At 36.0% G+C, this 24,838-nt stretch overlaps 1 long non-coding RNA gene across 5 annotated transcripts in view; it reads right to left on the bottom strand.

Moving 5' to 3' along the window:
* The window catches only part of LOC123532910 (uncharacterized), a 59,980-nt gene that overhangs the window by 33,159 nt on the left and 1,983 nt on the right, over positions 1-24,838 (bottom strand). For all 5 annotated transcript variants that reach the window (XR_008368054.1, XR_008368050.1, XR_008368049.1 and 2 more), the window contains exons 3-6: positions 24,288-24,452; positions 23,521-23,634; positions 14,503-14,665; positions 14,106-14,200 (exon numbers count right to left, since the gene is read on the bottom strand). This is a non-coding gene — a long non-coding RNA (uncharacterized LOC123532910). The remainder of the gene's footprint in view (positions 1-14,105; positions 14,201-14,502; positions 14,666-23,520; positions 23,635-24,287; positions 24,453-24,838) is intronic.

Here is a 24,838-nt window from a genome sequence, read left to right as displayed (position 1 = left end):
AAAAATAAACTGACAGAAATTCCCCGACAGAAAAATAAAATTCCCCAATTTATTTTGTCATAGGAGGGTTTGTAAGACAAAGAATAAAAAAATTATCGCCCTGTGGTAAATGAGGAAACAGATCGTTACAAGATGGCCCTAGGTCGCTCACTTGAGTAACACAAAATAACAGTGTAAACATGTTTGACCTAGTGATGTCATGGAAACAAATATTCTGGTCAATTTTCATTAAGATTGGATCAAAAATACAGCCTCTATCGCATACACAAGGTTTTTCTATAATTTGACCGAGTGACCTAGTTTTTGATCCCAGATGACCTATATTCAAACTTGACCTAGATTTTATCAAGGCAATCATTCTGACCAGGGGCCTCCATAGCCGAGTGGTTAAGGTCGCTGACTTCAAATCACTTGCCCCTCATCGATGTGGGTTAGAGCCTCACTCGGGGCGTTGAATTCTTCATGTGAGGAAGCCTGGATGATCCAGCTGGCTTATGGAAGGTCGGTGGTTCTACCCAGGTGCCCGCTCGTGATGAAATAATGCACGGAGGGGCACCTGGGGTCTTCCTCCACCATTTAAGATGGAAAGTCGCCATATGACCTATCATGTGTAGGTGCGACGTTAAATCCAACAAACATTCTGACCAAATTTCATGAAAATCAAATGAAAAATACAGTCTCTATCGCATACACAAAGTTTTCTTTGATTTGACCTAGTGACCTACTTTTTAATCCCAGATGACCCATATTCAAACTCAATCTAGATTTCATCAAGGCAATTATTCTGACTAAATTTCATGAAGATCAATTGAAAAATACATTCTCTATCGCATACACAAGATTTTTCTTTGATTTGACCTAGTGTCCTAGTTCTTGACCTCAGATGACCCATATTAAAACTCCAGCTAGATTTCATCAAGGCAATCATTCCGAAGAAATTTCATGAAGATCAATTGAAAAATACAGCCTCTATCGCATACACAAGGTTTTCTTTTGATTTGACCTAGTGACCTAGTTTTTAAACCCAGATAACCCATTTTCAAACTTGGACTAGACTTCATCAAGGTAATCATTCTGATAAAATTTCATGAAGATCAGTTGAAAAATACAGCCTCTATGGCATACACAAGGTTTTTCTTTGATTTGACCTAGTGACCTAGTTATTGACCCCAGATGACCCATTTTCAAACTCGGCCTAGACTTTATCAATGGAATCATTCTGACCAAAATTATTGAAGATCAATTGAAAAATACAGCCTCTATCGCATACACAAAGTTTTTCTATGATTTGACCTAGTGACCTAGTTTTTGAACCCAGATGACCCATTGTCAAACTTGGGCTAGATTTTATCAAGGTTATTATTCTGACAAAATTTCATGACGATCAGTTGAAAAATACAGTCTCTATTGCATACACTAGCTAAATGTTGACAGACAGACAGACGACAGACAGACGCCGGACACTGGACATCGAGCGATCACAAAAACTAATAAACAAGAGGACCATGATGGTCCTGAATCGCTCACCTGCCCCCACATGAACTGAGTATGATGTCGTTTTTTTCTATTATTTGACATAGTGACCTAGTTTTTGAGCTCATGTGACCTACTTCTGAACTTGACCTAGATATCATCAAGATAAAAATTCTGACCAATTTTCATGAAGATCCATTGAAAAATATGGCCTCTAGAGAGGTCAAAAGGTCTTTCTAGTTTTTGACCGCAGTTGACCCGGTTTCAAACTTGACCTAGATATCATCAAGATGAACATTCAGACCAACTTTCATACAGATCCCATGAAAACTATAGCCTCTAGAGTGGTCACAAGGTTTTTCTATAATTTGACCTAATGACCCAGTTTCAAACTTGACTTAGGTATCATCAAGGTAAACATTCTGACCAATTTTCATGAATGAAGATCCCATGAAAAATATGGCCTCTAGGGAGGTCACAAGAATTTTCTATTTTTAGACCTACTGACCTAGTTTTGGACCGCAGTTGACCCAATTTCAAACCTGACCTAGATATCATCAAGATGAGCATTCTGACCAATTTTCATGCAGATCCCATGAAAAATATGGCCTCTACAGAGGTCACAAGGTTTTTCTATTATTTGACCTACTGACCTAGTTTTGGATCGGACGTGACCCAGCTTTGAACGCAATGGGTTATAGCTACATCTTCCCGTGGTTTGTATGTTTTTTTATGCACAAAAATGAGTTCTGGACTGACGGAGTTCATAGTTAACCACAGTGTCCTTTGCGCGAACAGAGAGATCCATATTTTCATTTACCACAGAGAGGGATCCGATATGCATACACACCGTAATGGTTGTGTCCTAACCCCATTTGTTTACCTAACCAGGTCAAACCGCAACATCTGTGCACTGACTCTCGTGATGATGTTATGCGAAGTTCGTGGCACTATGGTTATTTTTGAATTTCAGGATTATTTTTTTTATATTTAATGACTATATTTCAATTGACTTAAAAATAATTTTTAACAAAGTTCAGATCCGAAACAGCATATAACATCTCTGAAACTAACTTCTAAATTGTCAGGTATTAAGTTAAAATTTGAATTTTCTCATGAAAAACACAAGGTCATTTTGTATTAGAACGTATTTTAATATTTAACCATTTTGCAAATTTCACTGATTATAGCGATTTTCCCCATCAACATGATATTGACGTGTTTACTTGATATCCTTTTAGGACTTATGCAAAATATGGAAAAACAGAACTGGCCCTTTCCAAATACCATTGTTCCTGTGCACTGTAAAACTGATCTTGATGCATGTCCATAGAACAGAAGACACTGGTGTCCTAACTCCCTGTCACTGTATGGTCATGTTACTTAAGAAATAATATATCCCAAACAGCTATTTGTCATTGAATTAAATCATTGTTTTGGGTTAAGATGCAAAGGAAATATATATCACAAGGGTGCAGCCCAAGTGATATAATAATGTGCATTAAACGAAAATGAGGTTATTCAACAGAAAATCACGGTTTGAAACATATCATTTTAGTTCCAACTATTAATTTTTATTATGTTCATCCTTGACAACATATATCAGATACCGTATAGCGGGTTATTTCTGCGGACAAAATATTCTGCGTTTTGGTCCTAAAAATTGCTGAATAAATTTCTGCTTGTTTTATTTCTGCGTTTTTGAATAAAAAGAAGAAGAAAATTCTGCGTTTTCGATGCTAAAGCAGAGGTAATTTCATGCATTATGCGTCATCGAGAGAATGACTAGCGTTTGGAAAACAATAAACTACATTAGTTCGGCAGAGTATATTCCGATGCTAGCGCGGTCAGATGGTGTGTATGATGCATATTTGTCCTTAGATTTAAGGGTCCCTGCAGTTCCAGAAGTTCCCGGGGTGGACAGAGAAGTGATTACAATTTTGTAATTTATCAATTTCTTCCTGAAGCACACTCTCGCCAGTCAAATACTTTACTTTTCTATCATTTTCCAGAACAACAGATGTATTCATCGTAAAATTTTGATTCTACCGTTTTTAAAAGTTCAACCTAACTTGTACAATCTACAACTGCAAACTACGGTATATCCGGTATAAAGGTTATATAAATGTTACTATAGCATAGGTAGTAATATCTTCACAAGGCGCTATTAAGAACAATTAATGTGAAATTCACTCAGTTTATTTTATTCACGTTTTCTGTTGGATTAACAGTTTGAACTTTGACTGACCATCACACTCGGTAATTGATAGATGGTGATGCTAATTTTCAATAATTAGATATTGTGAACTTCGGATTACATCTGGTAACAAAGCATGAAAAAATGGTGAACAAAATGCACATTGTTTTGCGGTTTAAATTTTTGCTTGGTAAATGTTCTGCTGGAAATATTTTTGCGATTACACCGAGAGACCACAGAAACACAGAAGTATTCCACCCCTAGAAATAACCCGCTATACGGTATGAGTCTGTTTTGTGTGGTTTTCTTTCCCAGCACGCCGCTGTGACGATTTACACTATGGTGTAATTATTGTGGCGTACAAAGTTATTTCTTGCATAATAACACACAGTTTCCAGTCCCATCTATTTAAAAAGAAAATAAGTCTGGTCGTGTTTGAATTGTTGGCACTGCAACGCTAAACTTTCATATTACTTTGGGTTGATATGGGAGTGGTTGTTGGGAGGGGGGAGGTAGAGAGGGTAAACGGATACTACAGGTTTGGGTGGACAGACATACAGACAAAAGAAAATCTAATGGAACCCAAATTACTGGGGTTGCGGGAGCATAAAATCTTGGTCTAGAAAAGTGTGTTATCATAATATCAATGACTCCCTTTATGAAGCACTGCAAAGGGGTTATGCAATATGGTGATTTTTGGAAGCAATATGATATCACACACACATATGCCGCTTTACAGCCTTTAGATACATTTAACGAAAAAAGACCTGATCCTAACATGTTTAAGCTGTTGGCGTTTTCTGGCTATCGACATGATAATCTCTTTTGTTTTGCCATTCCTACATTTTTCTTTAGAATAGGTGCACTTCCATTTACCTTTGTCTTTGAGTCTGTCCTAAAAGTTAGTTTCACATGTATTTCAAAACATATTTGATCTAACATCTTGAAATCTTAAAGAAATATAATATACAGTCGAAAACCGTTAGCTCGATATTCAAGGGACTGTAAAAATTGCATCGACATATCCGAAGTTCGACGTAACGCTATCGACTATCTGGGGCTACTTTGTACTTGTTGTACTCATTATATCCAAGGTTGTTTGTTTTTGTGGGCAGCGAAGCGTGACCACAGATTTACCATACCACAAATTTACAGTCAAAATGCTTATCCGAAACCGAAGAACAAGTAGTTCCATGTCCTCCATAAATTTTACGTAATTCAAGTCTGTTTAACTTTCAGAAAGCTTCTGAGATTCAACTTTATCAAAAAATGCACTGCTTAAGTACAAATCTGCCGTAATCTATATTTTATAACAAAAACAACGCGTATGAAAATGAGCATGCTTGCTTTGTTCACATGACCAAAACAATTCTTCATCACGTGACCAAAATAAACTATAAATAACCTACGAAAACATAGTATAGTAGACTACTTTAGCACCATCCGCGTACATCTATAATCGGTATTAAAACCAAGTTGCGTCTTCTGTGAACGTTTTAAATTGAAACATAGTTCCTGCTGGAAAAGTTAATCGAAATTTTATTATCATAACAGCACCAAAGAGCTTGTTTTGGTCACATGATCGGAAAACAACTAACTAGCACGGCGTGCGTTCTATTTTCGGATAAAATTGCACCCAAGCATCCGTTGAACTTTGTAGCATAGAAATGGGTTTATGGAAAGATATATTGCATGAAATCAACAGAAGAGGTGTTAGCCTATTTATTTTTCATAGAGAAAGATAAGATAATTTCATAATATTTACATAGATAATTTTTATTTGCACGACTTAGGAAAATAATTGCAGCCGTAACGGAGGGGGCGAAAAATTCGTACCTGTTTCCCGAAAATACGGTCGTATGCACTTCAATTTGATTTAGTATTACATTCCAGCTAGTGTTTGTGATTGACATATCATTAAAGAGAATAATTAATTCGAAAAAAACATTATTTTTAACAAATTCGCCTTTTTAAACGCCGGTAGATTTGCGGTGTTTTCGTCCCCAAATATTCACGTTCTGGCGTACGATTTCTTCTCGGATAATTATACAAAAGCGGGATTTAGAAAACTGCAATGAAATAATTTGAGATCATTCAAACAAATTTTGAAAAATTCCAGTTTTTAATATTTGAATTTGAACTATAAAATTCGTAAAAAGATCCTCTGGATGCATAGAATGCAGCCAAGAAGAATAATAGCAGCTAGACTCGGTTTGATTGAGTCTGTTCATGAGAGGTAATGAAATGTGCCCCTAGCGCCAGCTTAAGTAGAACTTTATTACACATATGTTGAATGGACTCCATGATCCCAAAGGACCAGAAAATATAACAACACTAAAACATGCATATTGGCATGATTATGAGGCATATTATATTAATCTACAGCTGAAAATTGACTAATTGCAACCCAAAGATCATGATGTGTGCTGATATTGGAGATAGTAGTAGTTGTTTTGGTTGTTTTAAAATTGAATGAAACATTTAATTTCATTGTAAATATTCTTTTATGGTTGTTTTAGTTTAAGAACTATTCTGAAGTGTCTTTTATCTATGTAATTTATGTATAATATATTCATAGCCTGCTTTTACCAAGATGAGATCTCATTTGGAAAAAAAATCACCTGTCAATGTCACAGGGGCCTGGAAAACCCGTTTCTGATCAATAACTTGAGGACCTCTTGACCCAGAATGTTGAAACTTCATAGGATGATTGGACATGTAGTGTAGATGACCCCTATTGATTTTTGAATCACTTGATCAAAAGTTAAGGTCATATGAAAACAGTTTCCAACCAATAACTTTAGAATCATTTGAGACAGAACATTCAATCACGATGATAGGAATTAGAAAGTCGATGACCCTTAATGTTCTGGGGTCACTTGACTTACGGGAAAGGTCACAGAGGCATGAAGATGGAAAGACTCTTTCTGGATCACTAACTTGAGAATCACTCGACACAGAATGTTGAAACTTATAGGATGATTGGACATGCAGAGTAGGTGACCCCTGTAGATTTTGGACTCACTCGATCAAAGATCAAGGTAACAGGGGCCTGAACATAGAACATGGTTTACTTGAGAACCATTTGACCCAGAATTTGGTAACTTCATAGGGTGATTGGACATGCCAAGTAGATGATATCTATTGCAGCCAAACATTAGTGTCTCTTTGTCTTTCGCTCCTATCCTCTATTGACTTCTTGCCTAGTACGACAATGCATTGGGGGACTAGGGAGACATGGGCATCTTCTTATTTGAAATTTAATTGTCCTCATTCGAAGGAGGAGGGGTATATTGTAAATATTAATGTTTGATGATGGATGTTGGTCGGTCTGTAGACAAATCAGTTTCCGGATGATAACTGGAGAATGCTTGGGCCTAGGATCATGAGATCGGGAGATTTGTCATGACCAGCAAATGACCCCTATTGGTTTTGAGTTCAGTAGGTCAAAGGTCAATATCACATTGGCAATAGAACTTTTTTGCCAGAAAACTAGATTATGCTTTGGTCTAAGATTACATTTGATACGGAGGTCACTTAAGACTGGTAAATGACCCATGATTATTGATTTAAGATCAGTACGTTAATTGTCCAGTACGCAGTGACCAAATAATTTCTGTTCCTTGTCAGTTAAGTCATGCAAGTGTTCTACAAGCTCTTGTTATCACTATAATCTCCAAATAACACAGAATTATCAATTAGTCGATGACCTTTGCTCACATTTACTGTTATTCCCCTTGTTCCGGTAAAAGCAGGGTATTTCCCACTGATTTGTTTAAAAAACGCTTATAATTCAAACAAGAGGGCCATGATGGCCCTATATCGCTCACCTGTTATCATTGCACTTGAGGACAAGAAGGTCCTCAGAAAAAATATCTAAGTCCAAAGGATAGGAACAACAAAGGAAAGAAATTTAACCAAAAAGAAAAAAAATTCTTACAAGGTACAGATATGTCAAAATACACCTAAAAATTAGAGGTATCATCCATGTTGTACCACAGAAAAGTGGTCTCGGTTTTTCCCTACGGCCAATAATAAAAAAGTTACTAAAAATAAGCTATTTATAGTAACGGAAAAGGGAAGTAATTAAAAAGAAAATGTACAAAAGAAGGATCTGCCAAATAAATCTGTTGACATAAATGAAATTTCAGATCAGTATCTTCATTAGTTACGGAGATATACCCATATTAATTTGAAATAAAGGGAGGTAATTTGACATAAAATCAGTCCATAGTTATCTACCCTGATTGGCTCAGTCCAACTAATGACAATAATGAAATTTCAAATAAGTCCTATAAGTACTTACTGATATAAATCCATTTTGACTACAATCAGGGGAGGTAATCAGATATAAAATAACTCTGGAACCTACAATTGGATCTGATTTGTCATGGAATCCAAGATTTATTGTTGTTGAAGATATTTTGGAAGTTTGTATCAAATAAAACCATAAATGAAGTCTCTATATGGCTGCAAAAGCCAAAATAGCCAATTTTGGACCTTTAAGGGGCCATAACTCTGGAACCCATGATGGAATCTGGCCAATTCAAGAAAGGAACCAAGATCTTGTGGTGATACAAGTTGTGTGCAAGTTTGGTTAAAATCAAATCATAAATGAAGTTGCTATTGTGCAGACAAGGTCAAAATAGCTAATTTTGGCCCTTTCAGGGGCCATAACTCTGGAACCCATTATGGGATCTGGCCAGTTCAACAAAGGAACTGAGATCTTATGGCAACACAAGTTTTGTGCAAGTTTGATTAAATTCAAATCATAAATGAAGCTGCTATTGTGCAGACAAGGTCAAAATAGCTAATTTTGGCCCTTTCAGGGGCCATAACTCTGGAACCTATAACGGAATCTAGCCAGTTCAAGAAAGGAACCAAGGTCTTATAGTGATACAAGTTGTGTGCAATTTTGATTAAAATAAAATCATAAATGAAGCTGCTATTGTGCAGACAAGGTCAAAATAGCTAATTCTGGCCCTTTCAGGGGCCATAACTCTGGAACCCATAATGGAATCTGGCCAGTTCAAGAAAGGAACCAAGATCTTATGGTGATACAAATTGTGTGCCAGTTTGGTAAAAATCAAATCATAAATAAAGCTGCTATTGTGCAGACAAGGTCAAAATAGCTGATTTTGGCCCTTTCAGGGGCCATAACTCTGGAACCCATAATGGGATCTGACCAGTTCAAGAAAGGAACCAAGATCTTATGGTGATACAAGTTGTGTGCAAGTTTGGTTAAAATAAAATCATGAATGAAACCACTATCGTGCAGACAAGAAATTGTTGACAGACGGACGGACGCACGGACGGACGGACGACGGACGAAGGGTGATCACAAAAGCTCACCTTGTCACTATGTGACAGGTGAGCTAAAAAGGTTTTGAGCAAAATTAACGAAACCTCACAAAATTTTTAATAAGCACACGAGCTTTGCTCATATATTATTTTATCCACTTTGACACAGTAAAAGCAAAGTTTTACCCCTTGATTTTGGTAAAAGAAAGGTTGAAAATGTTTTTAATCAAAAGCAGTTTAACTAGAATCACCAAACTTAAGCTAACTGTTCATGCCCATTCCCAAAATCTGTCAACCGCTGCCCACATCAGTCCTCTCAGTGCTTTGATTTTCAGAGGGTTTGAAAGGAGAAAGAAATAATATAAAACGTAAATACGATTTTAACATTATTATTGACAAATAAGACATCCTAATTAAATAGTACATACATACATACATACAACTTTTCAATGTTTAAAATATTCGTGTAAATATAAGTATTTTTATTTCGTCCTTAAACAAGTCTGAATGCGGCCGTAATATTCCTAGCTGAGTAGTCATTTTGACTGTGCTTCGATAACTAAAATTTGCCAGTTAAAACGCATATTGTTACTCAATTCTAAATGGCAAATTTCTGCACTGTCAAACGAAAAATATTTCATCCAAATTAGTTGTTATATTGGAAAACAGCTTGCCTACCTGCACGCTGTTTTATAAGACTAATTATTGGGAATTAAATGCAAACTTCCTGACATTTAAATTGGATTAAAGATTAAATAACAAACAAAACAAACAGACAACTAACTTGATCATGATTAATACATCGCCAGACAACAATAGGTTGACTTTCACACCTTACAAATAACATGGATATTTTTTAGAGAAGCTGTGATATCGACGAAACCAGGTGCAAAAACAGTACAGGTAAGTTGACAGGACTGAAAAAATCTTATCGAGCTAAAAAAAATATCGAGCTAATCATATCGAGGTAATGATAAATAATTACATTAAAATATATAGGGAAAAATCGGGACCGACTAAAACACATCGTGCTAACCGGAGTATCGAGCTAACCGATATCGAGGTAACGATATTCAACTGTAGTATATATTAGTGTAGTGTATTTGTGCACCTGAGGTAATGTTTGGTATTTTACTCTTGCAGACCCGACAAATTACAACTGACACAGTCAAAATATGCAAGGGTCTAAAAGTTTGTGTAGCATATATATCTAAAATGTGTTTGACATAGTGTCTTAAAACATTAAAGGATTATTATATAGCATGTGGAGTTTTGTTTGATATTTCACTCTGCCAGACCAGAGTTATGGCCCTTAACATTTTGTCAAAAATATGCATAAAAGGCATACAAACTTTTATTGCACATATCTCAAAATTATTTGACCTTGAATCTTGAAACTTAACAGGAATGTTGTGAAGTTGTACACCTTGGAAATTTTTTGGGATATACACTCTCAGAAAAATAACTGTTAACCCTTTCAGTTTCTTTTATCTTGTGTTTCTTGCTGATGTTTTGTAGTATGCATACTCCCTCCCCTTGATGATGTGTTCCCCAACACCTAACACAAGGCAATATGAAAGTCCATCTAGTCTTGCGTGTTCAACACGTATCATTTACCATATAGTGAAAACAAGTGGGGGTATCGACATACATCTCACTTTATTTGTTAATTTTGTAGTACCAGACAGTCAAGGCAGCGGCACAACCTGAATGCTTACAGTTTGGGAAGTTAGCTGACAGACTAAAATGTGTATAGATATTTAAATAACCAGAAGAGTTATTTCCAGAGCAGTACAGTCTGAGAGATAGGCTGCATAGTATAATAATGGAATACTACTTCATGATCAAACTGGTTATTGGAGAGAAATGGAGCAAAATTGTGTTTCTGAGACAACAAAAACCAAGTTGGTCTTTAGGAAAAAGTTTTGTTTGTTTTTGGGTTTAATGCCCGTTTTTTCAACAGTATTTCAGTCATGTAACGGCAGGAAGTTAACCTAACCAGTGCTTCTGGATTCTGTACCAGTACAAACCTGTTCTCCGCAAGTAACTGCCAACTTCCCCACATGAATTATCAGAGGTGGAGGACGAATGATTACAGACACAATGTCTTTTATCAAATCGTCACGGAGAACATACGCCCCGCCCGGGGATCGAACTCGCGACCCCACGATCTTTAGACCAATGCTCTCCCTACTGAGCTAAGTGGGCGGGCTTAGGAAAAAGTATTATGTCAGTATCTAACCCCTTTGAATATACACTATTACTAATAAGACACAGATCCAGACAATCTAAATCATTTTCAGGTTAGTGTCAAATGTATCAAATGGCTGCAGGCCCAGATAAGATAAATTCTTTGAACAATTTTGAAAGGGGGCCACCCAAGGATCATTCCTGTGAAGTTTGGTGTAATTCTGTCCAGTGGTTTTCAAGAAGATTTTTTTAGAAAATGTTGACGGATGCACAACAACTTACGCACAATGAACGACTGACATTGAGCGGTCACAAAAGCTCACCATGAGCCTTTGGCTTATGTGAGTTAGAAAGGCAGTCTGAAAACTAAATTTGCACTCTTTTGAAAAGATTCAATGAATATCGAAAGGAAGGTCTGCATGAAATAAATCGAACAAGAGGGCCAAAATGGCCCTATATCGCTCACCTGTTATCACTGCACTTTAGGACAAGAAGGTCAAAAAAACATAATCAAAAGAATCATGAGAAAATATACAATGTAGTTGAAATTTTCTTAAAGGTACAGATATATCAAAATACACCTATAAATTGGAGGTACCATCCATGTTGTACCACAGAAAAGTGGTCTCGGTTTTTCCCTAAGGCCAATAATAAAAAAGTTACTAAATAAGCTATTTATAGTAACATAAAAGGGAAGTAATTAAAAAAGAAATTATTTTAAGTGAACAAAAGAAGGATCTGCCAAATAAAAACAAGAGCACTGCAATGCAACGCAAATGCAGAGCAATATACACACAAAACAAAGTCATATGACCTTTGACCCCTAAGTGTGGCCTTGACCTTGAATTGATCCAACCGAAAATGCCGCTCTGCACATCGTTTCGATGAGGTGAACATTTGTGTCAGGTTTCTTTGAAATCCTTCAAGGGGTTCAAGAGTTACAGAGCAGAAGGGAAATTGCTAACCAACAGACAGACAGACAGATAGACGAACACCAAGGCAATAACATAATACGTCCCTTAAGGCTTATAAAAAGAAATCAAGATCTTATGGTGATACAAGTTGGTTAAAATCAAATCATAAATGAAGCTGCTATTGTGCAGACAAGGTCAAAATAGCTAATTTTGGCCCTTTCAGGAGCCATAACTCTGGAACCTATAATGGGATATGGCCAGTTCAAGAAAGGAACCAAGATCTTATGGTAACACAAGTTTTGTGCAAGTTTGATTAAATTCAAATCATAAATGAAGCTGCTATTGTGCAGACAAGGTCAAAATAGCTAATTCTGGCCCTATCAGGGGCCATAACTCTGGAACCCATATTGGAATCTGGCTAGTTCAAGAAAGGAACCAAGATCTTGTGGTGATACAAGTTGTGTGCAAGTTTGGTTAAAATCAAATCATAAATGAAGCTGCTATATTGCAGACAAGGTCAAAATAGCTAAATTTGGCCCTTTCAGGGGCCATAACTCTGAAACCCATTATATGATCTGGCCGGTTCAAGAAAGGAACCAAGATCTTATGGTGATACAAGTTGTGTGCAAGTTTGGTTAAAATAAAATCATAAATGAAACCACTATCGTGCAGACAAGAAATTGTGGATGGACGACGGACGAAAGGCGATCACAAAAGCTCACCCTGTCACTATGTGACAGGTGAGCTAAAAAACTACATCAAAGGCAATAATCAATATGAACATAAAAGTGTGACCTTGAACTTAAATCTACAAGTCTGTTTCTTGTTTGGTGAACATTCGTGCAAAGTATTTGCATATTACTTGATGAATGGTTTAGTTACAATCTCTTCAAAAGCCTAGAACATTATGGGCCCCTTATCTCCAGATCTGACGATTTTTGGACTACGAACCTAGGTCTTGTAACTAACATGTCCTGTTAGCACAGAAATTTATGTCAAATATTTTTTACCTTTGATGAATCAGGAGTTATGGTCTGAACAAGAAATGGATCATCATGTTTAGTGGAACAAGTAGGCAAAGTATTCTAAAAGTACAAGTGATGGTCCATATATGAAACATAATCAATGAATCCTTTGACCTCTATGTGTGATCTTAACCTTGGAGATATGGACCTTGGTCTTGGAAGTGGCATATCACATTTTGGAAAAAAATAGTGCCAAGTATTTTCAGAATCTTTTGACTAATGAATGACAACTCTTTGGTCTGGTAAAGGAAAAGGACTAGTAAGCCTGTGATATCTCAGTCTGACTTTGAAATTCAACAAGACCACCTTGCGGGTGCAGATGCTCATCTGATTATTTTGTCTCTGTATATTGTCCTACCATGATTTTCTTGGTCCAAAAGGGGCCATAATTCTTGCAAAAAGCAATGTAGAGTAATGGTACTTGCTGTGCAGAATCAGCATTTAATGGGGTATAACTGCTCTAAGTTTTAAAGCAATAGCTTTGACCGTTAAGGAGAAAAGTTGACCTAAACATAAAACTTAACCAAGAAATCTGATATTTTCTAAGTCCAAAAGGGGCCATAATTCTTGCAAAAAGCAGGATGGAGTTATGTTTCTTGCTGTACATAGTCAGCTATTGATGGTGAACAAGTGTTGCAAGTTTTAAAGCAATAGCTTTGATAGTTTAGGAGAAAAGCTGACAAACACAAAACGTAACCAAGAAATCTGATTTTCTAAGTCCAAAAGGGGCCATAATTCTTGCAAAAAGCAGGATGGAGTTATGTTTCTTGCTGTACAGAGTCAGCTATTGATGGTGAACAAGCGTTGCAAGTTTTAAAGCAATAACTTTGATAGTTTAGGAGAAAAGTTGACCTAAACATAAAACTTAACCAGGCAACACCAACGCCGACCAAGTGATGACAATAACTCATCGTTTTATTTCAAAAAATCAGATGACTTAAAAATCTCATGCCATGATGCATTCTTTTCTTCTCATATCAGATCATATATCCCTGGCATACCTACATGTATATACTGAGCCATTAATTCATCAGCCAGATCATTCCAGTCGCTATCTCATATAACTTGCATCAGAATCTCAATCTTCTCTTCATCAGTACCTGCATTATTATCAAGCCATTTGCATGTGCAAAATAAGGAATTAAATATAATGTTACATTCCTTCCCTCCAAGAAAAAGAAATATTTCTACCAAAAGTTTAATTTTCTTACTGAAAAATGCTATCAAAAATTTTGATTACTGGCTTACAGCTAACAGCAAATTCTTTGAAAAATATTGATATCTTGGCAACTTAGGGGTATTTTGAAAAGATTTCTGACTTTCCCGTAATATGTTTGTTTTGAAAATGGAGAGATAACCTACAATAATGAAGTATTACAAATTAATTTTATATAGTTCTTACTTAAGCAGGGTGCTAAGTATCATTTTGTGAGCTCCCTCATATTTATGGCTGATCTGGATTTGTTCTATATTAGCCTGGGTCAGTCTGAGCTCTAATGCCATTCTGTTCTGCTAAAACCCTAACTTAGCTGCAATCCGTGCCATTACAAGGTCTGACAATAATCCTGCAATAGACAGAGAAGCAATTAACAATATCATTAACCAGACCTAAGATTTAAAATGTTTATAACAAGGGCTGTATGTTGACAGCGTGCTTGACTATTGGAAGAATCGATGTAAGTATGGTGTCAAAATATAACCAGAGATTTTCAGAGAAAAGAAGTAAAATGGATAAGACAAACAATGTACCTGTATTTGTGGAACTGGATAAGTCTTATACTATATGGCAATGTGTAACTTATTATTATCATTAACTGATTTCTATGTCAAAAAGGTTCATAACTGAGCAAAATATCTTTAACATAGTTATAAACCCTTGACTACAGATGGAGATCATGTGGATGAACAGGTGTTCAAAGTTTCAAAGCCACATGTCAAATGATTTTGACAAAATAAGGACTTGTACGAAAACTAAACCAATTTCCAAGTCCAAAAAGGGCCATAATTCAGCCAATATACTTGACAGAGTTATGTACTCTTGCTTACACATAAAAATTGTTTCAATAAACAAGACTTAGTGTTCAAAGTTTTAAAGCCACATGTCAAATAGGTTTGACAAAACATGGGACTTGTACGAAAACTGAACCAATTTCCAAGTCCAAAAAGAGCCATAATTCAGACAAAATACTTGACAGAGTTATGTACTCTTAAGGTAGAGATTGTTATAATAAACAAGAGATAAAAGTTTCAAAGCCATATGTCAAACAGTTAACACAAAATATGAACTGGTACAAAAAACTTAACCAATATTTCCAAGTCCAAAAAGGGCCATAATTCAGAAAAATGCCTGAAGGAGTTATGTACTCTTGTCTAAAACTGGAAATGATGATGGGGAACAAGTGTTGAAAGTTTCAAAGCCATATGTCAAAAGGTTTTGTCAAAATGTAGACTGATAAGAAAAACTTTACCAAGGTGCGACTCTGACGCCGAGACCGTGATGAGTAGGATAGCTGTACATATTCTTTGAATTGTCAAGCTAAATATTAGGTTACCAGTCTAAAGATGCAACACTGCCATTGGCAGATTTTAAAATTTTGCTCAGAAGCAACCAATCAAATGCTAGGACTATGAGACTGGGCTTCAGACTTGATTAAATAATTTGAGCATACATGTGATAAGTTCAGAATCCCAAAACTGGAGGATTGCCATTTTTCAGCTGGAGTTGGGGTCTCAAAACTGGAGGTTTTTATCGACATATATTAAGCGCGTGGACACATAACTTAGAGGCAAAATCCAACATTTTTGGCCACACAATAATGTATATAAGTCTACACCAGAAGAAACAATCCTCATAACTCTTGATTTGAATTTTGACAGAGTTATGCCACTTTTTAATTTCAGTTTTTTTGTTAAAGTTTTATATAATGTCTAATATCTCCGTTACATACAAAGCTATTGCCTATTATGCCCCTTTAACTGGCAAAACTTTAATTCAGAGTCAATCACTGAGAAAAGTCGAGCATGCTATCTTACAGAAGCTCCCTCTTGTTCTAACTTTAAACTTTCTTAACAGATTAAATTTGTAGAAACAAAGTCTCAATTTAGGTCTGAAATGAAGGTGAACATGCATTAACATTATTCTACTCGAGGACTTAAAACAAGAGCACCGCCTTGCGGGTGCTGACGCTCATCTGATTTTTTTTGTGTAATAGAAATATTGTCCTACCCATGATTTTCTAAGTCTAAAAAGGGCCATCATTCTTGCAAAAAGCAGGATAGAGTTATGTTTCTTGATGTACAGTGTCCACTTATGATGGTGAAAAACTGTTGCAGTTTTAAAGCAATAGCTTTGATAGTTTATGAGAAAAGTTGACTTAAACATAATACTCAACCAAGAAAATGATTTTCTAAGTCCAAAAGGGGCAATAATTATTGCAAAAAGCAAGATGGAGTTATGTTGCTTGCTGTACAGGGTCAGCTTATGATGGTGAACAAGTGTTGCAAGTTTCAAAGCAATAGCTTTGATAGTTTAAGAGAAAAAGTTGACCTAAACATAAAACTTAACCAAGAAATCTGATATTTTCTAAGTCCAAAAGGGGCCATAAATCTTGCAAAAAGCAGGACGGAGTTATGTTTCTTGCTATACAGGGTCAACTTATGATGGTGAACAAGTGTTGCAAGTTTTAAAGCAATAGCTTTGATAGTTTAGGATAAAAGCTGACCTAAACATAAAACTTAACCAAGAAAACTGATTTTCTAAGTCCAAAAGGGGCAATAAATCTTGCAAAAAGCAAGATGGAGTTATGTTTCTTGATGTACAGGGTCAGCTTATGATGGTGAACAAGTATTCCAAGTTTCAAAGCAATAGCTTTGATAGTTTAGGAGAAAAGTTGACCTAAACATAAAACTTAACCAAGAAATCTGATATTTTCTAAGTACAAAAGGGGCCAAAAATCTTGCAAAAAGCAAGATGGAGTTATGTTTCTTGCTATACAGGGTCAGCTTATGATGGTGAACAAGTATTCCAAGTTTCAAAGCAATAGCTTTGATAGTTTAGGAGAAAAGCTGACCTAAACATAAAACTTAACCAGGCAACGCCGACGCAGACGCCGACGCCGACGCCGACGCCCGCTCAAGTGATGACAATAACTCATCATTTTTTTTCAAAAAATCAGATGAGCTAAAAACGAAGCTCTAAATTGGTCTGAACACAACTCATAAATTATGTAAATTCCTTACCCCACCCACTCTCGTATAAAAATACTGATGATTTTCACATGAAAAATAGAAAATAGAAATGCATCAACATGTATTTACCCATACCAAAATAATGTAGATTGATGTTATCAAATAAATGAGTGTGTGTTTTCATCCAATTTTCAATGAAATAAGTCCAGTTTATTAGCAAATTAATTTGGTAAACATTGGAAGAAAATGGCGTAACTCCGTAAAGGGGAAATAACACTCCTGTTCTAAAAATAGTTATGGGTTGGTTTTTCCAAAGAGCTATAAAAATAAATAGATTGGCAACTTGAAAGGCATATAGAGCAAATCTGGCCAACCTCCCGTGACAAAAAAACGAGATCTCGTTTACCGAAAGTGGTGCTTTCTCCACGCGCCATTTTGTATGCGAATGCAATTATTCATCGGTAAAATAATTATCACCGTATGACCACGCTTCTTTCGATGGCAAAAAAAACCCGTGTACTTCGTGTCTTAAGACCATTTCGCATTAAACTAATTTTGTTTTAGAAGCTAACATGTATTTTAAATGTAGTTTTAAAGGCACAAATTGTAACTCCATGCTCGCCGATGTTTGTTTTTAGTAAGATAACGCCAAATCACGCTCTGACACGAGCTTACGCGAGATTACAGCCAGTTGCCATTCTGTGTATTTTATGGCTGATCACTACCAAATAGAATGTAAGCCTCCGCTGGTCTAGTCACAAGTAGTCCAAATATAAATAGTACTAATCTTTTTTCCTTTCCTAGTGCATTTTCTCGGCAGCAACGTGCTTACTTTTACCCTACCGCGTTTCAGTATGTATCACTTTGCATTCTAATGAAATCGGCATGTTCCTATCGCATGCTAGATAAAAATGGCGGCGTAAGAATTTAATGTCACGAAAAGAGAAATTGAAAGAAGCGAAAAGTAGTAAATTCAGCGGGTTGTATTTAACGAACTGTAGTTTTCTTATATAAAAGTTAACACCCCTTTTTCTTTTTGTTTTTCTAAAGTAGCGATCTAGTTCTTTATGGGAATATAAGTGTCTGAAAATCTGATATGCTAGAAAATGTCGAAACACCGTTATGAAGTGAGTGGATTTTATATGAAATAAAGAACAGCTGGATTTAGTGGTGTTCAGCCTATAAGGGGCAATACATGTTATTTTCTGAAACCCCTCGAAAATGAATGGAAATGCCATTAATCTATTCTTTATGATGTAAAACGGTAACAAATGGCTGAAAACGCTTAAATTTCTTGTGTTTTTGGAATTTAGATCTAATTTTCCACCAGGTGGCACTATTTTGGTTCGTTTTAGGACCTAGTAAATGTCTTTTCTCGCTTTTTAGCACTTCAGTTGTCTAAATAATATTGAAATTAGCATGTTTCTGAATGAAAATGACAAACATCATAACGATTAAATGGATGTTAAATGTAAATTCCACGAATAAGGTAAAATTAATTGAAATATTGCTTGCACAGGGCTAAATTTTGCATATTTTTGGGGATGGGGGTGACCTGTAATGAATTGTCATTTCTCTATATTTTCTCAATATTTGGCACCAAAACAAAGCAGAATCATTGTGAAATAGGTGTACCTTGAGAATGAATGCAAATTCATGGAAAAATCAAACAAAAATTTTCTCTTATAGGCTGATCACTACCAAATAGAATGTAAGCTTCCGCTGGTCTAGTCACAAGTAGTCCAAATATAAATAGTACTAATCTTTTTTCCTTTCCTAGTGCATTTTCTCGGCAGCAACGTGCTTACTTTTACCCTACCGCGTTTCAGTATGTATCACTTTGCATTCTAATGAAATCGGCATGTTCCTATCGCATGCTAGATAAAAATGGCGGCGTAAGAATTTAATGTCACGAAAAGAGAAATTGAAAGAAGCGAAAAGTAGTAAATTCAGCGGGTTGTATTTAACGAACTGTAGTTTTCTTATATAAAAGTTAACACCCCTTTTTCTTTTTGTTTTTCTAAAGTAGCGATCTAGTTCTTTATGGGAATATAAGTGTCTGAAAATCTGATATGCTAGAAAATGTCGAAACACCGTTATGAAGTGAGTGGATTTTATATGAAATAAAGAACAGCTGGATTTAGTGGTGTTCAGCCTTATACTTCTTTGGTTTTTCCAAAGAAGTATAAAATACACAGAATGGCAACTGGCTGTAATCTCGCGTGAGCTCGTGTCAAGCGTGATTCGGCGTGATCTTACTAAAAACAAACATCGGCGAGCATGGAGTTACAATTTGTACCTTTAAAACTACATTTAAAATACATGTTATCTTCTAAAACAAAATTAATTTAATCTGAAATGGTCTCAAGACACGAAGTACACGTTTTTTTTTTGCCATCGAAAGAAGCGTGGTCATATGGTGATAATTATTTTACCGATGAATAATTGCTTTCGCATACAAAATGGCGCGTGGAGAAAGCGCCACTTCGGGTAAACGAGATCTCGTTTTTTTGTCACGGGAGTTTGGCGAGATTTGCTCTATATGCCTTTCAAGTTGCCAATCTATTTATTTTTATAGCTCTTTGGTTTTTCCAACAATTATTTATGAGCAAAATTTTTCTTTGAATAATCAAAATTCATTTCAGTTGAGAATTATTTCTTATGACTGGGAGTTTTTTTGCTTCAAATTGGTAAAAATGGAGCTTAATTGGCATTGAGAATGGGCAGATATTCGGCCCCGTGAGACAGGTGGAAAAGGCCCTGCTTGTCTAATCCCTTATCAAAACAAACAATTAATAATTCACCTGTGAAAAACAACTCTTTCCTCCAGGAACATGTGTGGCAAACATGTATAATACACAACAGTCGGTGACACTTTGATTTACTGTGTAAACATGTTTGGCACTCCTCGGTAATTATCAACCCAGTCATAATACTGATTTTTATTTTTTGAAAAGCGGGAGAAATATGGTTTTGGTCGGGAGACGGGAGGCAAGGTGAAAAAATCGGGATTTTGACCCTCCCGCGCGGGAGATCACATGTATGAATTTGAGACCCCAAAAAATGCCAGAGCTTCTGTATTTGCAAACACACAAGTCATTAATATTCTTGGAGACTTTATTTTCATGGCTGAATCAATTCTTGAAATTTACTCCAAACATAAGAGCTTGTAGAACACGAAATACCCCTCTTGATGCATTCAGTAATTGCACAAGGATCAGAAATAAACTGCTCACTGTATACTAAAGTTCTTCTGTTCTACTGACCTCAAAATCAATAGGGGTCATCTGCATGTCATGAGGAACCTCCCTATCAACTTTCATGATCTTAGGCCAAAGTGTTCTCAAGTTATTATCAAGAAACGGTTTAATTGTTCCTAGTCACTGTGACCTTGACCTTTGACCTACTACCTGAATATCAATAGGGGTCATCTGCTGGTCCAACCTCCCTATTAAGTTTCGTGATCCTAAGTCCAAATGTTCTCAAGTTATTGTACGGAAACTTTTTAACTGTTCCGAGTCACTATGACCTTGATCTTTGACTTACTGACCTCAAAATTAAAAGGGGTCATCTGCTGGTCATGACCACCCTACTTTTAAGTTTCAAGATCCCAGGTCTAAATGTTCTCAAGTTATCGCATGGGAACTGTTTTACTGTTCCAAGTCACTGTGACCTTCACCTTTGACCTACTGACCTCTAAATCAAAAGGGGTCATCTGCTGGTCCTCCCTATCAGCTTTAATGATTCTAGGCCCAAAGTGTTCTTGAGTTATCATCTGGAAACAGTTAAACTGTTCCTGGTCAATGTGACCTTGCCCTTAAACCTACTGACCTCAAAATCAATAGGGGTCATCTGCTGGTCATGACCAACCTCCCTATCAACTTTCATGATCCTGGACCAAAGCGTTCTTGAGTTATTATCCGGAAACCGTTTAACTGTTCCAGGTCCTTGTGACTATGTCCTTTGGCCTAGTGACGACTTTATTTATAGTGGATAACATATTTGGCTAGGCCAATTTACAAACATGGATAAAATTATGACAAAATAAAACACACAAAGTTATATGTTATCAGAAAAGTAATATGAGAATGAAAGATTATATACATTACAGGACACTATATTTAATAATTGGAGTAACTATTTACAATGGAAATGGAGAGAGATGGTAGAGACAGTATTTCCTGGCATTTAATTGCAATTAGGGGCCTCCTTGGCTGAGTGGTTAAGGTCGCTGACTTCAAATCACTTGCCCCTCATCGATGTGGGTTTGAGCCTCACTCGGGGCGTTGAATTCTTCATGTGATGAAGCCATCCAGCTGGCTTACGGAAGGTCGGTGGTTCTACCCAGGTGCCCGCTCGTGATGAAATAATGCACGGAGGGGCACCTTGGGTCTTCCTTATTATATAGTATTGCCACTGAGGGTACAGTCTTTAAATTTCTCAAGGGTGTCTGAAGAACATATATGTTTAGGTATATTATTCCAGATAACTGTTCTAGAGTAGTGCAAAGATTTGCGAAAAAAATCCTTCTTTTTTTTTTTGGCATAGGTACTACTAGTTCATCATTTTCTCTAGATCTAAGTTAACAATCAGATGTTTGCTTTTGCGTAAATTTTGAAGTAAGGTAATTAGGACATTGATCATGAATTGATTTATATACTAGGATTGCTTTTTTGTATTTAATTCGTTCAGAAAAAGTCATCCATTTCAATTTTGTAAATAATTCAGCAGATGGGGCATCAAATTTTTTGTCAAGAATAATTCTTGCAGCACGTTTTTGGAATTTCAAAACAGTTTCTAGAAGCTTGTCACTGCAGTTTCCCCATATAGTGCAGCAATAATCAAGATGTGGCAAAATATAGGCACTGAAAAATAGCTTTCGGGAGTGTAAGTTAAGGAAAGATTTTATTCGTAAGAGAAGATATAAATATGTATTGCATTTTTTCATGGTCTGTTCAACCTAATACTTCCAGTTTAGATGTTTATCAACATGCACTCCTAAAAGTTTCTCAGTGGATGAGTATGAAAGTGCTTGACCCTGCATTTGAATAGTATTACAGGTTGTGTGATTTGTTATTTTATTGTTGTTATATATGGCAGTGATGTACATAGCTTTTGTTTTAGATGTATTAGGAAGCATTGAGTTATCAGTGCACCAATTTCCAACAGTATTTATGTCAGCCTGTAGTGTATTGTGTACTTCCGTTACTGATTTACCCGAGGCAGATATTGTTGTATCACCTGCAAACATGTCAATTGATGATTTGCCTGTGTGTAGTGGAAGGTCATTGATATATAGCATGAACAATACTGGCCCCAGAACAGAGCCCTGGGGTACACCAGCAGAAATACCTTGGGCAGAAGATAGCTGACCAGCTACACAAACTTTTTGGGAACGGTTCTCTAAATATGATGATAACCATGCTATAGAAGATTCACTGAAGTTGAACAATTTTAATTTGTCTATTAACAGAGAGTGATTTACTAGATCGAAGGCTTTGGTCAGGTCTAAGAAAATAGTTCCAACATACGAGTTATTACTTATAGTAGTAATCCATTCATCAATTATGTTAGTGAGGGCAGTTTCACAAGAATGGTTTGAACAAAAGCCTCATTGTTTTGAATGGAGAAGATTATTTATTTCCAGGAAGTTCTTCATTTGATTGGATACATGTCTTTCTATAAGTTTAGATACAATTGGGAGTATTGATATTGTATTGGTATTGAATCAAAAAGATGTATTTAAAGAAAAAGAAACACAACTGTTAGACACCTCTGATACTGTGTTTTCAGGTTTTATGTCAAGCTGAGCTTGTTTTCTTGGCTTTTATGTAAAAAGTTCAAGATTGTCTTACATTTAATGATAGAAAAATACCTTGGGTGTCCACCCTTGTCCGAAATAATGTTCTTTTAAATAAATTGGACATTATTCCAGACACCAGGTGGACACCTTGGTAAACCCATAAACCTTTCATATTAAGCCAGATGGATAGCCTTCAAACCAGAATTCTACATTCCTTGTGGGGTTTCAAAAGCACCACAGTGCCAGACAACTGATCAAAAGTTTGGGACGTTAACCACTTAGCTAAAGAGGCCCAATATCACGAGATCCCCGTCCAGCTGACCTAAGGTTTCCCTGCTGCTGGAATGAGGCATTCTAATCCATCCTGACTTAGTTAGAAAATAATTCATTACCCGCAGTAAGGCAGTTTGAACTTAAAACTTTTCCTACCATTTCTGGCCATCTTGTGGCAAAATCTTCAGGCGGAGTAAATGTAAGGAACCATGGAAACTGGAGAATTTGTTTTGAACCCAAAGTTCCTGGCGCACTTGTAGGATTCTTCACCTGTGAGAAGTCAAAGAAAATAATACACAATTACCCTACTCATTATTAACAGCTAAATCTATGATATATTTTTCCAATATTTTCCACAGTTTTTCTTCACAAATACATCACAAGGAATATGGAACAAAGCTATATGTTTCTAAAGTAAAAAATCTTAAATTTCACATTCCAACCAGCCTTATGGAATCTAAAGTTATTGAACACCAGGCATATAAAGAGGACTTTTTGTCACATGGAATAAATTCAAGCACCTTTCAAGGAACATTTTTCTTGAAACTACACATTGAAAACTTAGTTTCAACAACTTTTATCAACTATTTCCAAAACGGTAACTGTGCTCTATTAAATTTGCTATTTAAGACTGTTTTCAGATCAATAAATGACTAAAGACCATTATTTGCTTTTAAGTTTTGGGTGAAATTCAAAATGTTTCTTTAAAAATTAAATTCTTTTTCACATTTTTTTTTTTCAGATGTTTATCTATTTCATCCATTTTCAAGGAGTATGTTTTCAAAGACCTACATTAAATTCAAGGATTTTTCAAGGTATGTGCTGACCATGGATAAGTTAATACCAGAAAGTAAGCCAGAACTATCCATCACCTACTTACATAACTACCTTAAGCATATACAAATATACCATGCAAGATATACCTGATAGCAGAGATCAAACTTCAGCATCAAGTCCATAAAGATTTCCTGTGATTCCAGACTAAGACTGAAATGTTGGAGACCGTGAGTAACTTAACAACTCATTTGTCACCAACCCTCGCTATAAGAACTCCTCCTTCAAACTTTCAAATCGCCCCTCGGATAGACCTGTAAAATCATAAACATGTTATATAATACAAAAGTACGTTTTCAGTGCACAATAATTTGATATAAAATTACTTTTGATATAAGATAATTCAAAATGTATTGATAAGACATTTGTCTTTTACTGTTTTCATTTTTAATGATAAAAAGTTTTTTTCAAAGTGTTAAATGCTCTTTCAATGAAAGTTCCAAGTGCAATGCAATTCTTTATTTTGGGATTACAAGTCCCTTTTCCATTTAACTTAGGTCAACTGGCAATATATGATGTAATTTTTATGGTGAAGGAAGACTATACTATTAGGTTCTCTAACAGGCAAAATTTCATGAATTCATAGGCCTCTTAGTAGAACCACTGACCTTTCAATGGCCAGCCAATTGATTATTTCCTG

Source organism: Mercenaria mercenaria, chromosome 2 (genome assembly GCF_021730395.1).
Source record: "Mercenaria mercenaria strain notata chromosome 2, MADL_Memer_1, whole genome shotgun sequence".
In the NCBI taxonomy this organism is placed as follows: domain Eukaryota; kingdom Metazoa; phylum Mollusca; class Bivalvia; order Venerida; family Veneridae; genus Mercenaria; species Mercenaria mercenaria.
This window is presented reverse-complemented; position numbering and strand designations above follow the sequence as displayed.